We start from the raw sequence: 17,483 nt of genomic DNA on the forward strand, positions 1-17,483 counted from the left end.
GTGCCAGTCTCCATATTTGGGGCTTTGTCTTATATAGGAACCAGGAGCCTATATAAGAAAAAGACCCCAAAATTGGGATTGTCCTTACAAAAGTGGGACATCTGCTCACCCTACCCCAACCCCCTGTCCTGATTTTTTGCACATTCTATCTGGCTATCCCCAGCCCAGTCCTGTGCGACCATTTCAATCCTGGCTACCTGCCAAGGAAGTGAGTTACTTTCACTTTCATTTCTCAGTAGGCAGCCAGGGAGTGGGGAGAGGGGGTGCTCCATGGGGGGAGGAAGAAAGGTGGGGTGCTCTGTGGGGCAGGGGGGAGAAGAATGGATGTTATGGGGGACAACAAAGGATACTGCCAGAGCGGCCAAGCCTGCCTCACCTCACGCCAGGGGAAAGAGTCACACTCATAAGTGAGTTCCTTCCCCCACCCCTTCCCAGAGACCCCAGCAGCCAATCCCCTGCCTCAGACTGTGCTGCATTTGGCTCTCTCTAGGACCCAGCAGTCCTGCTCTTACATGCTCCACTGCTTTCTGTCTGTCCGGGCTCCTGGCAGACGGGTGCCCCCAGACCTAGTGGTGCCCTAGGCGGCTGCCTGTTCTGCCTATGGCCAAGGACGGCCCGGCTGTGGAGATCTGGAAGTAAAGACTAAGTCCACTATGACCACACCCCAACCTGAGATACAGTTGTGTAGGAAGTGGTTCAGGGGAAGTGAGCAAGTGGGCCAACCTAACTTAGGTCAGTACATGCTTTCACTTTCAGGCACTGAACTGAGACCTGGGGGAGAGGGAAGGGCCAGGGTTCCCCTTGCCCATCCCAGAGCTATTACCCAGCCCCAAGGAGGGCAGGGCTAGGGGTTACATCAAGGCAGCCAGTCCAACTCAAACTACATCCAGAGGGTGAACTAACAGAAAGGTTGGAGTTGAAGGCCCAGACCATTAGGCCTATTGACTGCCAAAACCACCAGGCTACAGGGCTATGAATATTTTGTTAAATGAATTCGTATAATCTTCTACACAGTTCTGTGAGCCTGAGTGGATTGTGCAGGAAATGCTATGACTGCAGAATCCTTATCTATGGAGACTGAGATGATATCAGTAACTTAGATGCCTCGTGAAACTTTCAGTTCTCTTAAGCATTAACAGCTATAAAATGTATAAATATAAAAACACCCCAATGGGTAACAGCAACTTAATATAGGGTCATTGACTTCACAGCATAACAAAATCTCATTAATCTTATAATTACAGGGAAAAGTCTACCATAGCTTTGCTGTTTTCCAGAGAGAGAGAGAGAGAGAGAGAGAGAGACAGTAGTATATAGTCAATAAAACCAATGCCTATTACCCAAGGACAACCATGCTAAAGAATGATCCAGCTCTCACTATCTAAAATTCTCTGCTACTCGGAAAACTGCCAAGTATAATAATCAATTCTCAGAATAAACACAATTTTACTAACATGGTGGCTGTTTATGAACCATTTTAAAAAGTGAAAAATTCTTATAAATAGTAATAGTGCTAGTATGCTGCGGATTTTGGAAGTTGTAGAGCTGGAAGAAAGAGATCCCATACAGCATACTACAGCAGGGCTGGAGGCAGGGCTGTCTCTCTTGCAGCACTGTAAAGGAAGAAAAGTACGCAATATTTTTCTCAATGGTGAAGAAACAGCAGGGCAATGTGGAGACTTTAGGGAGATAGTTTAGTCGTTTGCTAATGACAAGATAAGCTGGTGTACTGTTGATCAGAGGCAAAGTGAGTAACTTTAACCCTCTCTCTAAATGTCTCTTTACACTGTGAAATCACTTTGATAGCCCCTTAAATATAGATCAGCCTAAAGAACTATGCAAAGATCTACAACAATGCCTTCACCTACTACTGCAGCAAGCTGTTTGCTCTTTTAATAAATTATGGTGACTATTAGCTAACTTATAGTCCTTTATTTAGCAACGTCACTTTTCACCAATCTCCTTTTGTGACTCACTCCCTGACTTGTACAAGACAGACAATTTATCAGATCCATCAAAATGTGATGGATTACAATTACTCCTTAAATTGAGTAAGCTTGCAATCTTATTGCAAGTATCTTTGTCATTCATCATCCCACAGCTCATCTCCTCCCTAATGTTTATCACTCATGTTTAAAATTGTGTGTCATGTTTAAAGTTGAGCTTGTAAGTTCTGGTGAAAACATATGCTTGTGCACACAAAAAGACATAATATGCCAGGGGCTAACATTAACGGATCAATTTAAAAATTACTTTATGTAATTTTCACAGTGAACTTCTTTCTTAAAAAAACCCAAGACTCTGATACAAGACTGTTACAATCTGATGCTGCAGGACTACTCGTATTCCTCAAGATGAGATACTCTATTAAGCTAACTGATATAATAGTGATGGACAACCCTGAAAGGGATCTCTCAACTTATGGTGCCTGCTATCCTGGGCAATACCAGGGACCTCCAGTGCTAGATTCATGAGTTGCTACAGCTTGAGCTAAAGAGCCAAGTTCTCAAGCTGAGAGCTGTCACTGGATAAGGCATGGAGGGGGATGTGTAATGTGCACTGACCTGTAGGTTACATAATTCCTCTGGACAGACAAATCTCATCTTAAGCTGCTGTGGCCCTAAAAGTCCAAATCTCAGATGAGGCGCCATCTATGTAACATATCATGATCTGGAAGTTATGCAAGCAAGCTTCTTTGTGCAATAAGCCTCTTAAAGTGATCCCTTCAACCATCTCCCAATGGCACCTTTGTTATGAGGAGGCTTCTCCGTTGCTTCTGATGGCAGCAGTGCTCTGTGGTGACATCTTGACAATCTCATCCCTGATGTCAAAGTTGCTGCATCTGCAGCATGCGTTATGGCATCACTGGGGTGCGTTTTGGTGAAAACACTCCCAAGAAATGCTTTCCAAAGGGTCAGACTGACTGTTAAGACTGCAGTCTTCAGCTTGAATGTCACAACATTTGAAGCATTGCTGTCAGATTGGAAGGGAATTGAGAGAGGACGATACTGGCACTTTGGAAGCTTTATTTCCATAACAAAAACTCTCACTTAACACTAATTTATCCTAGTCCATACAACTTCCCTGGGCAGGGTTCTTGTCTCTATACAGAGCTCTTGCTAATTTTGATTTGTCCTCAACCGCATTGGATTGGCTTGCCTTGACTAACAGTTTTCCAAATAAAGGGGGAAAGCACCCAGTTATCTCATTAGCCCTCATGTTTTCCTATTCACTCTCAGACTTCCCAGAACAGTGCAGATGGGAGACACAGTGAACAGCTTCCTGCAGTGTTCCAGCTTGGAACTATATCTTGCATTTTAATGTTTTTTTCTTCAAGAAAATACCGGAAGTGCCTTCTACCAACACTTGTGTCCTGCTCTGACATCAGCATCACCCTTCTGCTGAGCAGTAGCAAATAGCCAAAGCCTTGCAGGCTGGCTTTCTAGGGTAGGAGAAATCTGTGAAGGGGAGTTGTCAAAGGGTTCACTCACCACTAGTGGCGCCTCCTCCTGGAAGTCCTGGGGATCAGCTCTACCAGGTGTTCTGCCCTCCCCTGGCAGTCTCTCCTGTCATCTTCTCGCTGTGTGGCTCCCCCTTATTCCAGGAACCACAGATTCCTTCTCATGATTCAGCCCTCCAGCCAGGTCACCATGCATGATGTTCCCCCTTTCCAGGGTAGATATAACAAAGTCTTTCCAGGACTCCCAAGCAGTCTACTATCCTCTGCCACATCCCCAGTGGCTGGTAGAGGAGCCCAGGTCTGCTCAATAGTCTCGGTTCCAGCTTAGGGGCACTCCAGTCAGCTGCCAAGGTCTGCACTCCTATTCCTTGCTGCTATCCTTGAGCCTTCGCCTACCTTCCTGGCTTCTCCCCTCTCTGGATTTACCAGCTTCTGAACTCCCTCCACCCAGGGAGTGACTGCAGCCTACTTCCCTGAAGCCCTCTTCCATTGCTAGCTGTCTAGCTTTTTACAGGCCTCACCTGTTCCTGTCCAGCTGATACTGCTCCCAGTTAGTTCCCTGTTCCCTGACTCCTCCTTCAGATGTACCCTCTGGATTTAATTGGCTTGCCTGGCCATCATAACCCCTTCCAATCCTGTGTGGGGTAGACACCCCATCACAGGAGTCAAGTGTATTCTACATGTAACTTGCTTTATTTACATATATGCTCCTGTCCTGGAACAGAGGTGCTCAAACAGCATGCAGGCAATCCCTTTTTCCAGAAATATCAGTCCAATGCCAATGCCTGATTACCGGGGAGAAACTCTGCCTCAGATATTGACTCCAGAAGCCAAAGCAGAAAGCAGACTCCCCATCCCTTCCTCAGTTCCCTTTCCCGGGGTCACTGTCTTTACACATAACCTTGCATAGTAAATACAGCCCTAAAAACAACAGCAGGTATTCTCAAGATTAACATTTTCTCAGATGCTTAAACACAGTTGGAAAACTATGTGCAATAGCGCCACCTTATGATACAAGAACAGTCAATTTGACGTTGCTATTTGTCATTTAACACTGAAGTCAATGAAACTACTAATGTGCTTAAAGGTACATGCTTAAGACTTTACTGTATCACAGCCCTAGAGACTAGACTTCATTAATACCTTTGAATGTTCCATCTATATGTTCTTGAACTTTTAGATACACCTAGGAATTTACAGAAGGACTAAGCTCATAGTGACAAATGTTCATGTGAATGTAATTTCACTTAATTGTCTTGAGAGTATAATTTGTCCACTAGTGAGCTGTCTCTCTACTAGCTGCTTTAGACAGTGCAACTCTTGCCCTCATTCATTCTTTTAGGCCCTACTTTCTAACTCCCTTGTATGATGGCTAGGTATTTAGCAACCATTCCCTTGTATTTGTCAGGCACTACTACTTGCCCTTTAATTCTTACATCTTAAAGAACAGATCTAACTACAAATTTTCCATTCCAACTGACTAAAGAATACAATGATCTCCAGTGTACCACAATAACTCTCATCACTGAGTAGATTCTAAAGCACATAAGAGACAATATTTTAGAAATTTTCCTGCAGGTGCATATGCACACTCAAACACACATTAATAACAGGAGTTAAAAACATCAGAGAGTTCAATACAATAAGACAAATTCAATTTTTACTGAAATACACATTGTGTTTATTCTCTTTCCTATCCACATTCCACTTAGTAGAGACATACATCTTATCTATAGTATGTTGGAAGCCGGTGATGTTGATTCCTTTACTTAGACTTTTCATGATGGCCCTTCACATAGATCAGAGTCACTGAACATTTCTCTGTCTCCCCAAATTGGAGAGTGACCTACTGTCTTGAATACAACATACTATCTCAACAGGAGGTCTGTGATATTAAATAAGATAATGGAACCATCTGTGGTGCATTGCTATGACAATATCTTATACAGGACCATAAATATACACCACACTGAACAATTACATCTTCCTCTCCTAAACATTTATCAGACACAGGTTGGTGCATTACAATATATCAAAATTCAGAACAGATTTTTGTTCTGTTAATATTATTTATTAATCCTTTCAAGCCTCAGCAATATGTTCAAATCTCCAGATCTGCTGGGACTCAGCAAATAAGACAAATAACTGTCCTAAGTCTCATACTGAAGCATATTGCATTTAAGGTATTTGGAAACATCAAAATGTATTTTTTAAAGAGGAAAGGGGATTAAAATAGGAAAAATAAGATCCATTAAAACAGCTTATTTGAATGAATCTAAAGCATTTAGAATTATTTTTATTGTAAAATCATTACGGTCACAATTTAATATTATCTTTTATCAGACTTACATTCTCTAGAAAGATCAACTGAATTCTTGAGGTCTTCTTAAACTTCCTTGTAGTTGTTTGCACTGAAAACCATAAGAGGGCAGCATAATGCTTTTTGTCTTAACCATCTCTTTGAGAAAACTGCTGTGATCTGTATACATTAGGTGTAAGATAGCACATCAGCCTGTGTAATGTCCATTCACCATTTACAGTAACTTTCTTTCTTTGAATAAAGGAAAACAAATGAATGAACCTTTTGGCTTTATAACGCTATCTACTTGCATTAGATCATAATAGGCAGAGGCTCAGAGGTATTGCAGTAGCACCAGGATAGATTTATACACACCCTAAGGTTTTTGTCCAGTTTCTAATATAGAAAATACAATTATGAAACAACCAAGAAGCTGCTGTACACAAAAATGAGATGTGTGTGTGTGTGTGTGTTGGGGGGGTGGATAAAAAGATTACAGTGCCACTTAATGGAAGTTCATGATGTGATTATGTAGCGCTGTTAATTAGCTTTACTGATAGCTTGGAACTGAACTGTTAAAATGTAGTTATCTCATTTTCAGTCCCAATTTTCAGTGTATGGGAAGAATATAAGGTCAGTAGGACAGCAGGTTTTAATTGTATGCCACATAAGCTGCTTGATTGATGAAGTAACAGAAAAGATTCTACAAATAACAGGAGAAGTTCTCCATAAGGGACAAAAATTTTCCAAATGTTGTTTCTTCTTACCTCCTGGGGCCATGCTATATGCAGAATGTGGGAAGGAGAGGAAATACATCCATACCCATGTCTCGGGTTGTTACACCGAAACATAGAATTTTAAAGTACATATGATTTACATGTTGAAAGGCCATATTCATACAAGTCTCACTACTGGGTCACAGCCCAGTTTCAACCAAGCAGAGTATCTGTTGGTAAGGAAAGCTATATTCTCTACTACCTCTTACAGTGGTTAAGAGGCTGTGTCAAAGAGTCCCTAAGTTCATTGTGGATTTTTTTCCTGACCAGTTCAAGTGGTTACCTAAAGAAATAATGGCTTTTATTATTTTCATTAATTTAACAATGATTTAATCATTCTAAATCTTATTTGAGTGGTTACAGCACTAAAGGACAAATTTACTCACTTTATGTAGAACCTTAGGCTATGTCTGCACTAAAGACCTTATAGCTGCGCCGCTGCACAGTTTTCCATGTAGTCGCTAAACGTCAACAGAACAGACCTCTCCCATTGGCATAATTAAACCAGCCCCAACAAGCGGTGATAGCTATGTTAGCAGGAGAGCGTCTCCTACTGACATAGCGCTGTCCACAAAACAAAAGTTTTAATGGTAAAAGAGCTAGTGTAGACTTAGCCTTACTCCTTGATTAGGTATAATATCAATAAATCAATAGGTCTACTCTCAGAGTAACACACTACTAATTTCAGTAAGACTATCAGAAACAGGCCCAATCTATTTAAGGGAAGTAGTCAAACTAATGTTCCACTGACCAGAGCATTTTAACACTGTAGTTTCCCTTAAAAATAATAGGCTACTTCCTTACACAAATTTTGTAAGTCCTTGCTTTCCCATGTGTTCAAGGGGGAATTGAATTGTCTCAGTCTGACTCTGCATCATCAGAACAGAGCTGCTGCTGGAAAATGTCTGTACAATAACAGCTTCCACTCAGGCCATTCCCAGTGTGCTGGAGATAGTGACACACATGTCTAAAAAGTGTTCATCTCAGTGGGATTACTTGAGGAATACGGCACTACTCAGTGAGAGTACTGGTATCAGGATCTGACTCTAGGTATTTACTGAACCACGTAAGATATAATAATCAGTCACTCCAATATTCATTCAGTGTCCAAGTGATGGGAAAAGCTTAAGATCTGTGTAGAATGGGAAAACACATCAGTGGAAAGCAGTGGTGTTTGGTTTGCGTATAGCCACAAGGTAATTTCTTGTGCTAATGAGACCACCAAAGGATGCTGACATGTTTAGATAATATTCTAATTATAGCAGCTTCAAAGAAGATCTTCCAATGCATATAATATAAATGCAAGCATTAAATTTACTAAGGGCTTCAGAATTCATTTTAGACAAAGACAAATACAGTCAAATATACAGTTCCTAGTCTCTACAGAGAATTCCAATATATTATAGTAGAGATTCTGTGGCAAAAGGAAAGAGAGAGAGAGAGAGAGAGAGAGAATGAACACATTACATTCAATAAAAGCAGCAGAGAATCCTGTGGCACCTTATAGACTAACAGACATTTTGGAGCGTGAGCTTTCGTGGGTGAATACTCACTTCGTCAGACGCAGGTAGTGGAAATTTTCAGGGGTAGGTATATATATGCTAGCAAGCAAGCTAGAGATAATGAGGTTAGTTCAATCAGGGAGGATGGGGCCCTGTTCTAGCAGTAGAGCTGTGAAAACCAAGGGAGGAGAAACTGGTTCTGTAATTGGCAAACCATTCACAGTTTCTCCTCCCTTGGTTTTCACATCTCTACTGCTAGAACAGGGCCCCATCCTCCCTGATTGAACTAACCTCGTTATCTCTAGCTTGCTTGCTAGCATATATATACCTTCTCCTGGAAATTTCCACTACCTGCTTCTGACGAAGTGGGTATTCACCCACGAAAGCTCACGCTCCAAAACGTCTGTTAGTCTATAAGGTGCCACAGGATTCTCTGCTGCTTTTACAGATCCAGACTAACACAGCTACCCCTCTGATACATTACATTCAATGTGCCAGGAAATCATGGTTCAGACACCTAAAGAGCATTAGCAAATCTAGTGAGATCCCTAGATGCTCTGTTGCCAAATGCTTCAATGGAAACACTATATGAACAGAGGGTTTGTGAATGTATACATTGAACACAAGAAAGTCTCAAAAAGATTAGGTAAAAAGGGTAAATCTGTTGAGGAAAGCTTGGCAGGATCTAACATGAAGGTTAGCTTCAATAAAAGTAATCCCAAACATTTCATAATTCTACTAACTCCTCCAAATGTGATAGAAGTAGATTATAATTATCTTATATTTATATAGGGCCTTTTAGGGCCATCAGGAGAAGACTGGGAGACATCCCTGAATGATCAAAATGGTAGCTGCCTTTGGCATCAGTCTCAGCATAAACAAGCTGGAATAGACAACTGCCTGAAAGGCATCAGTGGCAGCCTGTGAAAGGAACAGATATTCTTCCAGTGCTAACAGGCCACAAGATAGTTAGGGATGGACAAAATTTCTCAGATGAAGCTTTTTCCCTGCTACCAAAAACACAGCTTTGGGTTGACTGAAACACCTTCTGAATTGGTGTCAAGTTTACCCAATTGTTTCAGTTGGGGGAGGGAGAGGGGAATATTAAAAGACATTCCAAAAATCTAGATGTTTCATTTTGACATTTTTTAATTGAAACATTAATTTTTCATCCAAAATGACTGTTTCAGAATTTACTTCAACTTTTTTTTTTAAATTTAAAAAAAAAAAAAAAAACCTCTCTCAAAAATGAAATGTTTCATTGTGGGCTGAACAAAACATTTTGTTTGACCCAACCAATTTTATTTATTTTTCTCATTTTTCAGAATGACCAGTGAGTTGAAAAAATCAGTTATCCACACAGCTCTAAAGACAGTAGTGTCATATGACAAATGCAAGAGGAGTCAGGTCAGAGCTGAGGAATATACTCACTGGCAACAAGGTATTGAAAGTGAAACATTACAAGAAATGGTATCTAAACATCAAATACACTTTCGGAGCAGGGGGGCTGGAACAATTTTTATAGTGGGGAGTGCTGAGAGCCACTGAACCAAACTGTAAAGCCTGTATATAATGGAAACCACTTCAAATCAGGAGGTCCTGCAGCATTTCCCGCACTCCTAGGTCCAGCACCCATTTTTCTGAGTGCAACTTGCCATTCAGGCACTCTCTTCAGAATCTGGAACTTCCCCTTGACATAGATTTTCATTACCAGGAGGAGCTAGATTAAGCCATTTAGCCACAGCCCTGAGTAAGGTGCCCTGTGGAGTCACACTGCCTCAGGAGGAGTTTAGAGCATGAGGCGACCTAGAAAAATCTTAGGCCTCGTTTGCATTAATGTACTTGTGTCACTGTACAAAGTGGAGCTTCTACTGCTAGACACACTGGAATAAGATGCACCTGTGTAAATCCTAGTTTTCAAGTCTGCAGCACATCTACATTAGGGGTTTGCAAAAATATATAGATAAAAAATGGTCCTTTTTGAACCCAGCAAAGTGAAAGCAACTCTGAAATTCAGAAAATTTTCAAGAACATTATTTTCCTGCATGTCTACCTGCTCTGATAATACCATTAATGATTCCTTAGAGGAAGAAGTAGAAAGCATCCGACGAAGTGGGTATTCACCCATGAAAGCTCATGCTCCAATACGTCTGTTAGTCTATAAGGTGCCACAGGACTCTGCTGCTTTTACAGATGCAGACTAACACGGCTACCCCTCTGATACATAAATCTTCTTGTTACAACAATTTGACCTAGAATCTCTCTCAAAAATAATTTATTCTAGTGCCAAAAAAATACTTGTTGCAATAGAATGTTTTAATTTGTAAAAGTCTCCCCCTCCCCACCAAAAATGAACACAAAGTATATTAAATATTTGGATATGATTTCTCCATTGTCAGCCAACTGATAAGCAGTAACATTTGAATTAGCTTGTAATGTAAGATGCACTCCAGTAAAGCTCTATGCCCCTTTGAAACAATTTACAAATGTTTCAGTGCAAATTCCATGCCACTTAATCATGCAAATCATTGTGCTCAGATTACCTCAGAGAAGAGCTAGCTTTCATCTGTTTTCCTGTACTGTTTGCTGTTAGAGATATTGTAACTAAATTTTGTGAAAAGTTATGAACTGAGAGACCAGGCACTGTGACCTGGAAAGGCCTAGTTACTAGCCAGGCTATGGGACCCATAAAGTGTGCAGTTGTGAACCCGCTGATTTTGGGACCCAAAAAATTTCACTTAGATTTAGAACAAAAATGTAAGGGCCTGATTCTTGGATAGGATAAGCTGTTCTCTGTGCAGGAGCAAACACGGTGAGGCCACAACTGGCTTTAAGGCACCTTCGTTTTCCCCTGAACCTTGCGGCATATGGGGGGTCAGTTTTGTCTGTCATGGCACTTAACTGGGGATTGCCAGAGCACAGTGACACACTGGTCACATACCTTTTTTGCCAGGCTATGCCCTGTATGCTATGATGGGGTTTTTCTCTTAAACCAGTTCCATGCCACCCAGGAGACCAGCTAGCCAGCTCTACAGACTTTAACTCCTGGAACAGAGCAGACAATATGACTCCAGGCATTTTCATTGCAGAGAGAACCTTTATTCAAATGAATGAAAGTAATTGCCACTTGTATTTCCTGGGAATCACGTGAATTCCAGGAAAAATAAAGGGTCAGGCAGAAAAACACAATTGCCACCACAGGGCTGTGTACAAATTACACTATCTAGCCTTTAACAACTTCTGCCTGCTTTCTCCATGGGATTCATGGGCCAAAAGAGGATAACATCTATCTCCCAGTCTTTACTAAACCTTTCGCAACAGAGAGACTAAGGAGGTCCTTGGAGAAACTTTTAGCCATGGTGAGAGATGAAAATGTGGGAGGACAAGAGAACAGACAGCATAGAAGGAGATAATGAAGAAAAAGAATACATGGGTGATAGTAAAGGATACAGCTGTGGCTGGCTCACTGCAGAGGGAGAGTCTACCCATGCTACAATCACTCCTTCATTTGCTCTGTAGACATATCTTTTATGTAAATAACTGGGCTAGCCTTTATTTTCTGACCCTTTTGTTTTTGCACCAATTACTTCACCCACAAGATCAGAATCACTGACATGGTCCACAATGTTTCTGAATTATCCTCGGACAGCAATCCAGGCAGATTGCTACAAAGTTCACAATGCTTTGCCCTTTGGATGCAGGGAGAGCACTCACCTGACCCCTTAATGAGATCAGAACAATTTCGAAGTCTTAAAAAAAAAAAAGTAGGGCCTGATTCTCCATAGCCTTGAACTTTTGGCTAATCATTGACACCTGGGAGAACTGGGAGAAAAGTGCTTGCAAAGTTCTACTAGACTAATTTTGTAGCATTTTACACTGCCATTGTTGTCAAGTAAATGGTTGTACATGATGCAAGGTAACAGAAAATCAGAACAAAAGTATTCAGATATGATGTACTAGACAGAAATATGATAAGCAGAAGAATGCATCAACATCATGGAGGACAATTTTAGAAGGATGAGCAACTTGCTTGCATTGGCTTAATAGTTCTTCTCAGAATAACTGAGTGGGTGGTGTGTTGTTGTAGCCATGCCAGACCCAGGATATTAAAGAGACAAGGTGGGTGAGGTAATATCTTGTATTGGACCAATGTCTGATGCGGAGAGAGACAAACTTTTGCGCTTACACAGAGCTCTTCTTCAGGTCTGGGAAACTTAGGGCTTGGCTACACTAGAGGTTTGCAGCACTGGTGGTGGGTTTACAGCGCTGCAACTTACTCACCGTCCACCCTTGCAAGGCACATACAGCGCTGCATCTCCCTGGCTGCAGCGCTGGCTGTACTCCTGCCCTGCCTGAGGTATAATGATTGCAGCGCTGGTGATGCAGCGCTGCTCCGCCAGTGTGGCCACCAAAGGTGCTGTAATTGGCCTCCAGAGGTAGGCCTCCTGTTCAGTCACTCCCAACAGCGCTGCAAATGTGGCCACACTGCAGCGCTGGTAGCTGTCAGTGTGGCCACACTGCAGCGCTTTCCCTACACAGCTGTACGAAGACAGCTGTAACTCCCAGCGCTGTACAGCTGCAAGTGTAGCCATACCCTTAATTAGAGCATCACAGCTAAATACAAGGTGGAACAGATAACACACATTTCAAGAGACCATTCAAGATGAAGTGGCTCATTAACATCCCTCCAGTCACAGGGAGGAAAGAAACGAGGGGGAGGAGGAGATGTTAGTGAGTTATAGATTGTTGTAATAAGCCATAAATCTGGTGTCTCTATTCAGTCCATGATTTTTAGTGTCTAGCAAAGTTATGAATTTAAGCGCCTAGGCTCATCTTTTGAAAGTGTTGTGCTGGTTTTCTTTGAGGCTGAGGATTGAGAGGTCAGACATAAAGTGGTCTCTTTGTGAAGAGTGAGTGGATGGCTATATTCTAGAAGGTGAGGAGCTGGAATAATTCTACTTCCAGAAGAGCAAGGCCAGGAAAGGCAAATAAATGTAAAAGAGATCACAATTTAAAGACTGAATAAAAAACAAGTCTAACTATAAAAATCAAGGGTCAGTTTCTCAGCTCATATAAATCAGCATCACTCCTTTGACTTCAGTGAAACCATGCCCATTTACACCAAAGTAAGTTAACTTGACTGAGGTATTCCCAGAACTCCCTAAACCAATCCTTGCTTGTAGGTCAAAGGACAGATCTGCTGCCCAGTGTCCAAATTAAATAGCTGATCTGGGTCCTGGGATAACTAGGGGGGGAAGAATTCTTTCCCACATACCCCAGCCATGGAGCAGCTGAATGGCTGCTCAGCAGTGGCCACTGCAGCCCTATATAATGCAAAACCTTGCTAAGGCAGTTCAGCAACTTGTGAATGCAGGGCTTTTCACAGAGAAATTCAGTATTGTACATAATGCATAGATATGTACAGAGTTTAAAATTTTTTTTTACTCTACTCAATTTTCCTTTGTCCTTCCTCATTTTCTTCTTCTGTGGGGGATGGAGGTGGGGAATGAAACTCTTGTTGCCTTCTCAGACAATTGGAAAGTTTGGGGTGAGGGGGGAGAAATGTAACCCATTGCAACAGATTTTTCTTTCAATATCACCACCAAATGGCCATTGAGGCAGGAAAAGTTGCTTCATGGATGGTATGACAAAACCCTGGATAACCGTGAGCTATCCCTGCTTGCCTTCACAATATGGCTAGTTGGTTTTTTGTTGACAGGTTCTGACAGAACTCTGCTTTCCCATTCCACAAAGTAAACACTAGTTCACACAAAGAAAACCCAACACACAGATTTCCTAAATATGCTCTAAAGCTTGATCTATTTTGAATAATAGAGAAGGGACTTGATTAAAGAAATGGATTGTTTTTAAATAGAGTAGATATTGGGCCAATTTCTGGCTTCAGCCTATGCATACTTTATATAGCCCAAAAGCTACAGCCAGGGGAGGAACTGCAGGGCCCAATTGTTGCGGCCCTATCATTTATATACGACAGTCCATGTAGTTGACCTTCTAGTTTTAGCAGGAGCTCAACCCTTTACAATCCACCTGCAGTCTTTATGCACCCAACCGTACTTGAATTACAACTAGCAGGAGTCATCTGTTTGTGGTAATTGTGGAGGAACCCAGCATATATCAGAATATATATGAAAACAACATTGTGGAAACAACATTAATTTGGATCTCTTTCTCTCTATATATAGTTCCACGTGACTATTTTACAGGAAAAATCGGGCATCTTAGTTGGGTTGATTGAAGTACAGTTAATTTGGGAAGTAAATTTCAAATTTGAAATCACATGCTCATATGAAAAGCTGGATTCTATGAGTTATATCCATCCAATCAAGGAACAGAAACTTCCCAAATAGCAATAGATGTCTAATCCAAAAAGTTCAAATTTTGAATATTTGCAGTGGACTGTTACAACATGAGCTATGGACCAAGAATTATTCAGTGAATAATTTTAAATAATGAATCCATTTGAGAAACTTTTGATCAGTTAGCTGACAGTTCAGGAATAGGAATATCAGTAGAATGCATCAGGTAAATTAGTAGTTACAAGTTAGTCATCTAGCTGTAGTTAAATAAAGGGTGGGTTGTGAACTGGGATAACTCTATACATGAAGACTGTTTATAGCTCTGAATTTGCAAGTTCATTGCCACGGGCAGCTCAGACCCATCTGCACGCCCCAAAAGATCCAATCACATTTATGAGTTTTCAGGATTGGTGTCTAAAATAAAATTAGAGCTAGGCCACGCTGGAAAATTTGGATCCATGGATTCAGCCCATATCAAGCAAGCATTAGCACCCATCCTCACTAGGTGTTTTTTTTGTTTTTTTAAAGTCCATCCATAACTTCGGAAAGTATTTTTCCCCAATTGTTTGATGCTATTATATATCAAAAAAGCAGTGAAGAGTCCTGTGGCACCTTACAGACTAAAACTATTCACCCATGACAGCTCATGCTCTAAAACGTCTGTTAGTCTATAAGGTGCCACAGGGCTCTTTGCTGCTTTTACAGATCCAGACTAACACGGCTACCCCTCTGATATTATATATCATGACACTAATTTCTAGAACAAAAGAGTTTAGGCCCAGATTTTTAAAAGTATTTAGGCACTTCTGCATTGCAATACCAAGCTATTTGCATTTTCATAAGAGATTTAGGCCCTTACGTGCCCTTACGTGCCAAAATTCCATTGGCAGTCAGCGGGATTTAATTTCAAAGCACCTAAATCACTTTTTAAATTGAGGCAGGTTCCTAAATTAGTTAGGTGTGCAGTTGTTGAGAAAATAATCATTCGCGTAGTCTAAAGATGATATTCCATCACATATACACCTTTAATTAGAACCTCACAGACAATGTTGTGCATATTTTTATTCTGTTTTAACACATAATCCTGTTACAAAGTTAATGTAAAAGCTGGTTAGAACAAGGATGCTTTGCTGTTCTTGTACACACCACTGCTATGTCCATGAAACAGTCTCCCGAAAAGTTAGCCATTTCTAAATAAAATGATCCTCCAGAGACCAGAGTAACAGCAGTTGCAGGAACAAATTTTCTTTTCTCTCAGTGCATGGATTAAACACAATCAAGTATCTTACTTAAAAAAAAAAAAAAAGCAACAGCATCTTCTTTCCATCAGTTCCATAGTCCCAGAAACAGCACTGTTACCCTGGCACAAATGGAAGGAATGAGGAATTAAAAAAATAGGAGATAGTTTTTAAGTGTTTCCCTGAAATACATTGTCAATTCTTCTTCGTAAGAGTTGCTTTAAAACTTCCAATATGAGAGTGCTTCCAAATGAGAGAGACCTGAGGTATCCACACTACAAACTGCATGAAATAAATAGAGACTCTTTGAAAGTATAGAAAATGCTCTCAATATATCTAATAATGACACCAGAGTAGCTGGATAGATGACAATATGTTGCCTCAGCATTGATTCATAGCATGTGCACAGTGGAAATTACCACAAAGAGCAAATAAGCATGAGGCGGCCAGATTTTCAAAATCAGACACAGGGTTATGAGTTCATGCCTAATTATACAGGGAAGTGATTGGTGGGCATGAATGAATGTAATTGTCTGATGTTGCTGAACATTGGGTATTTGCATGCATAGGTATGGTACACATCAATAACTGCATACTCGTATACAGGACCCTCTAAGCCACAATATAATGAACAGCTATCTAGAAGCTCAGATTTCTACCCAGTTTATTATTGTAGCAACTTCTAGCTGCTTTTCTGAGTGTTCTTCCCAAGACTCAATGAATTTCTAAAATATTACCACCTGTCAGCATTTCTAACACAGAAGATAAAAAGATAATTGATGAACATCCTATCTTTCTTCACAGATTAGCTTCAATATCTTGCTGAGTTGAGGAAAAGAATTGCGGACTGATCCAAAACCACTAAAGAAAAAGGGAAAACTCTCATAGACTTGCATGAGCTTTGGGGATCAGGCTCTTAATGAATTAACATGACAATGATGGGAATCCCTTCTTGTTTACCCTGTAAGCAAAAACTGAAGGGGATCAAAATATCTCACTAATCTCTTCTTCCTTTCCCCACCTTCATTTAAACAGAAGATAACGTGGATTAGAAGGACCTGGAAGGTATTTTTGTTTTGTCCCTGAAGTTCTCTAGGACATTTTGAATCTCTTTGGTGACAAGAAGGAGGGGGAGGAGAATAATCTATCAGTGTTTAACTAAACCTGGAACCTTAGTGTATACATCACAACATCATCATCTAGATTGTAACATTTGACATTTAGTTTAAACCTGTGAAGTGAACAAATGAAATAGATATTTAAAACAGTGATAAATGAATTGCTTAATTCCCAGCTAATTATACGATACTGCGACATTGCTAGCAAACAATGTAACAAGAATGCCAAATTAATTAATGAAACATTTAATCAAAATCTATTCGTATAGTTGCCTATCCATGTTTGAAGCTAAATAATTATTGCATTTTAATTGCCTCAGTACTTGCTAAAAGAATTCTCGATTTGTTTATAGACGTCATTAAACAGAGATGACAGAGGTACAAAAAGAGATTAGGTATGTGTGTTTGGATCTAAGTATCTCAAAGTTACAACTCAATGACCAGCTCCTTAGCAGAACATTGATGGCTGTTGGGTTTCAAATATGAATTCGGCAGCTGAATCAAAAGTCTCCTGAGAACAACTGTTTCTGTAACATTTCTGCTACCTGCTGCTAGAGCCCCCAGAGATACTAGCCTTGCCCAGTATCATAAATCTAAATAACCAAGATTTATCTATGCTTAATCTGAGGATCTGTAACCCTTGCCCCACCCCTTCCGGGTGGATGTGATAATTAACTTATCTGTCCAATCCATCGTTTGATTGTAAGGTATTTCTATGAAGTACCTACCTCACTTGTGGGCAATATTAGTACATAAATACAAATCTTTGAGGG

The sequence above is a fragment of the Chelonoidis abingdonii genome, chromosome 15 (genome assembly GCF_003597395.2).
Source record: "Chelonoidis abingdonii isolate Lonesome George chromosome 15, CheloAbing_2.0, whole genome shotgun sequence".
Lineage (NCBI taxonomy): Eukaryota > Metazoa > Chordata > Testudines > Testudinidae > Chelonoidis > Chelonoidis abingdonii.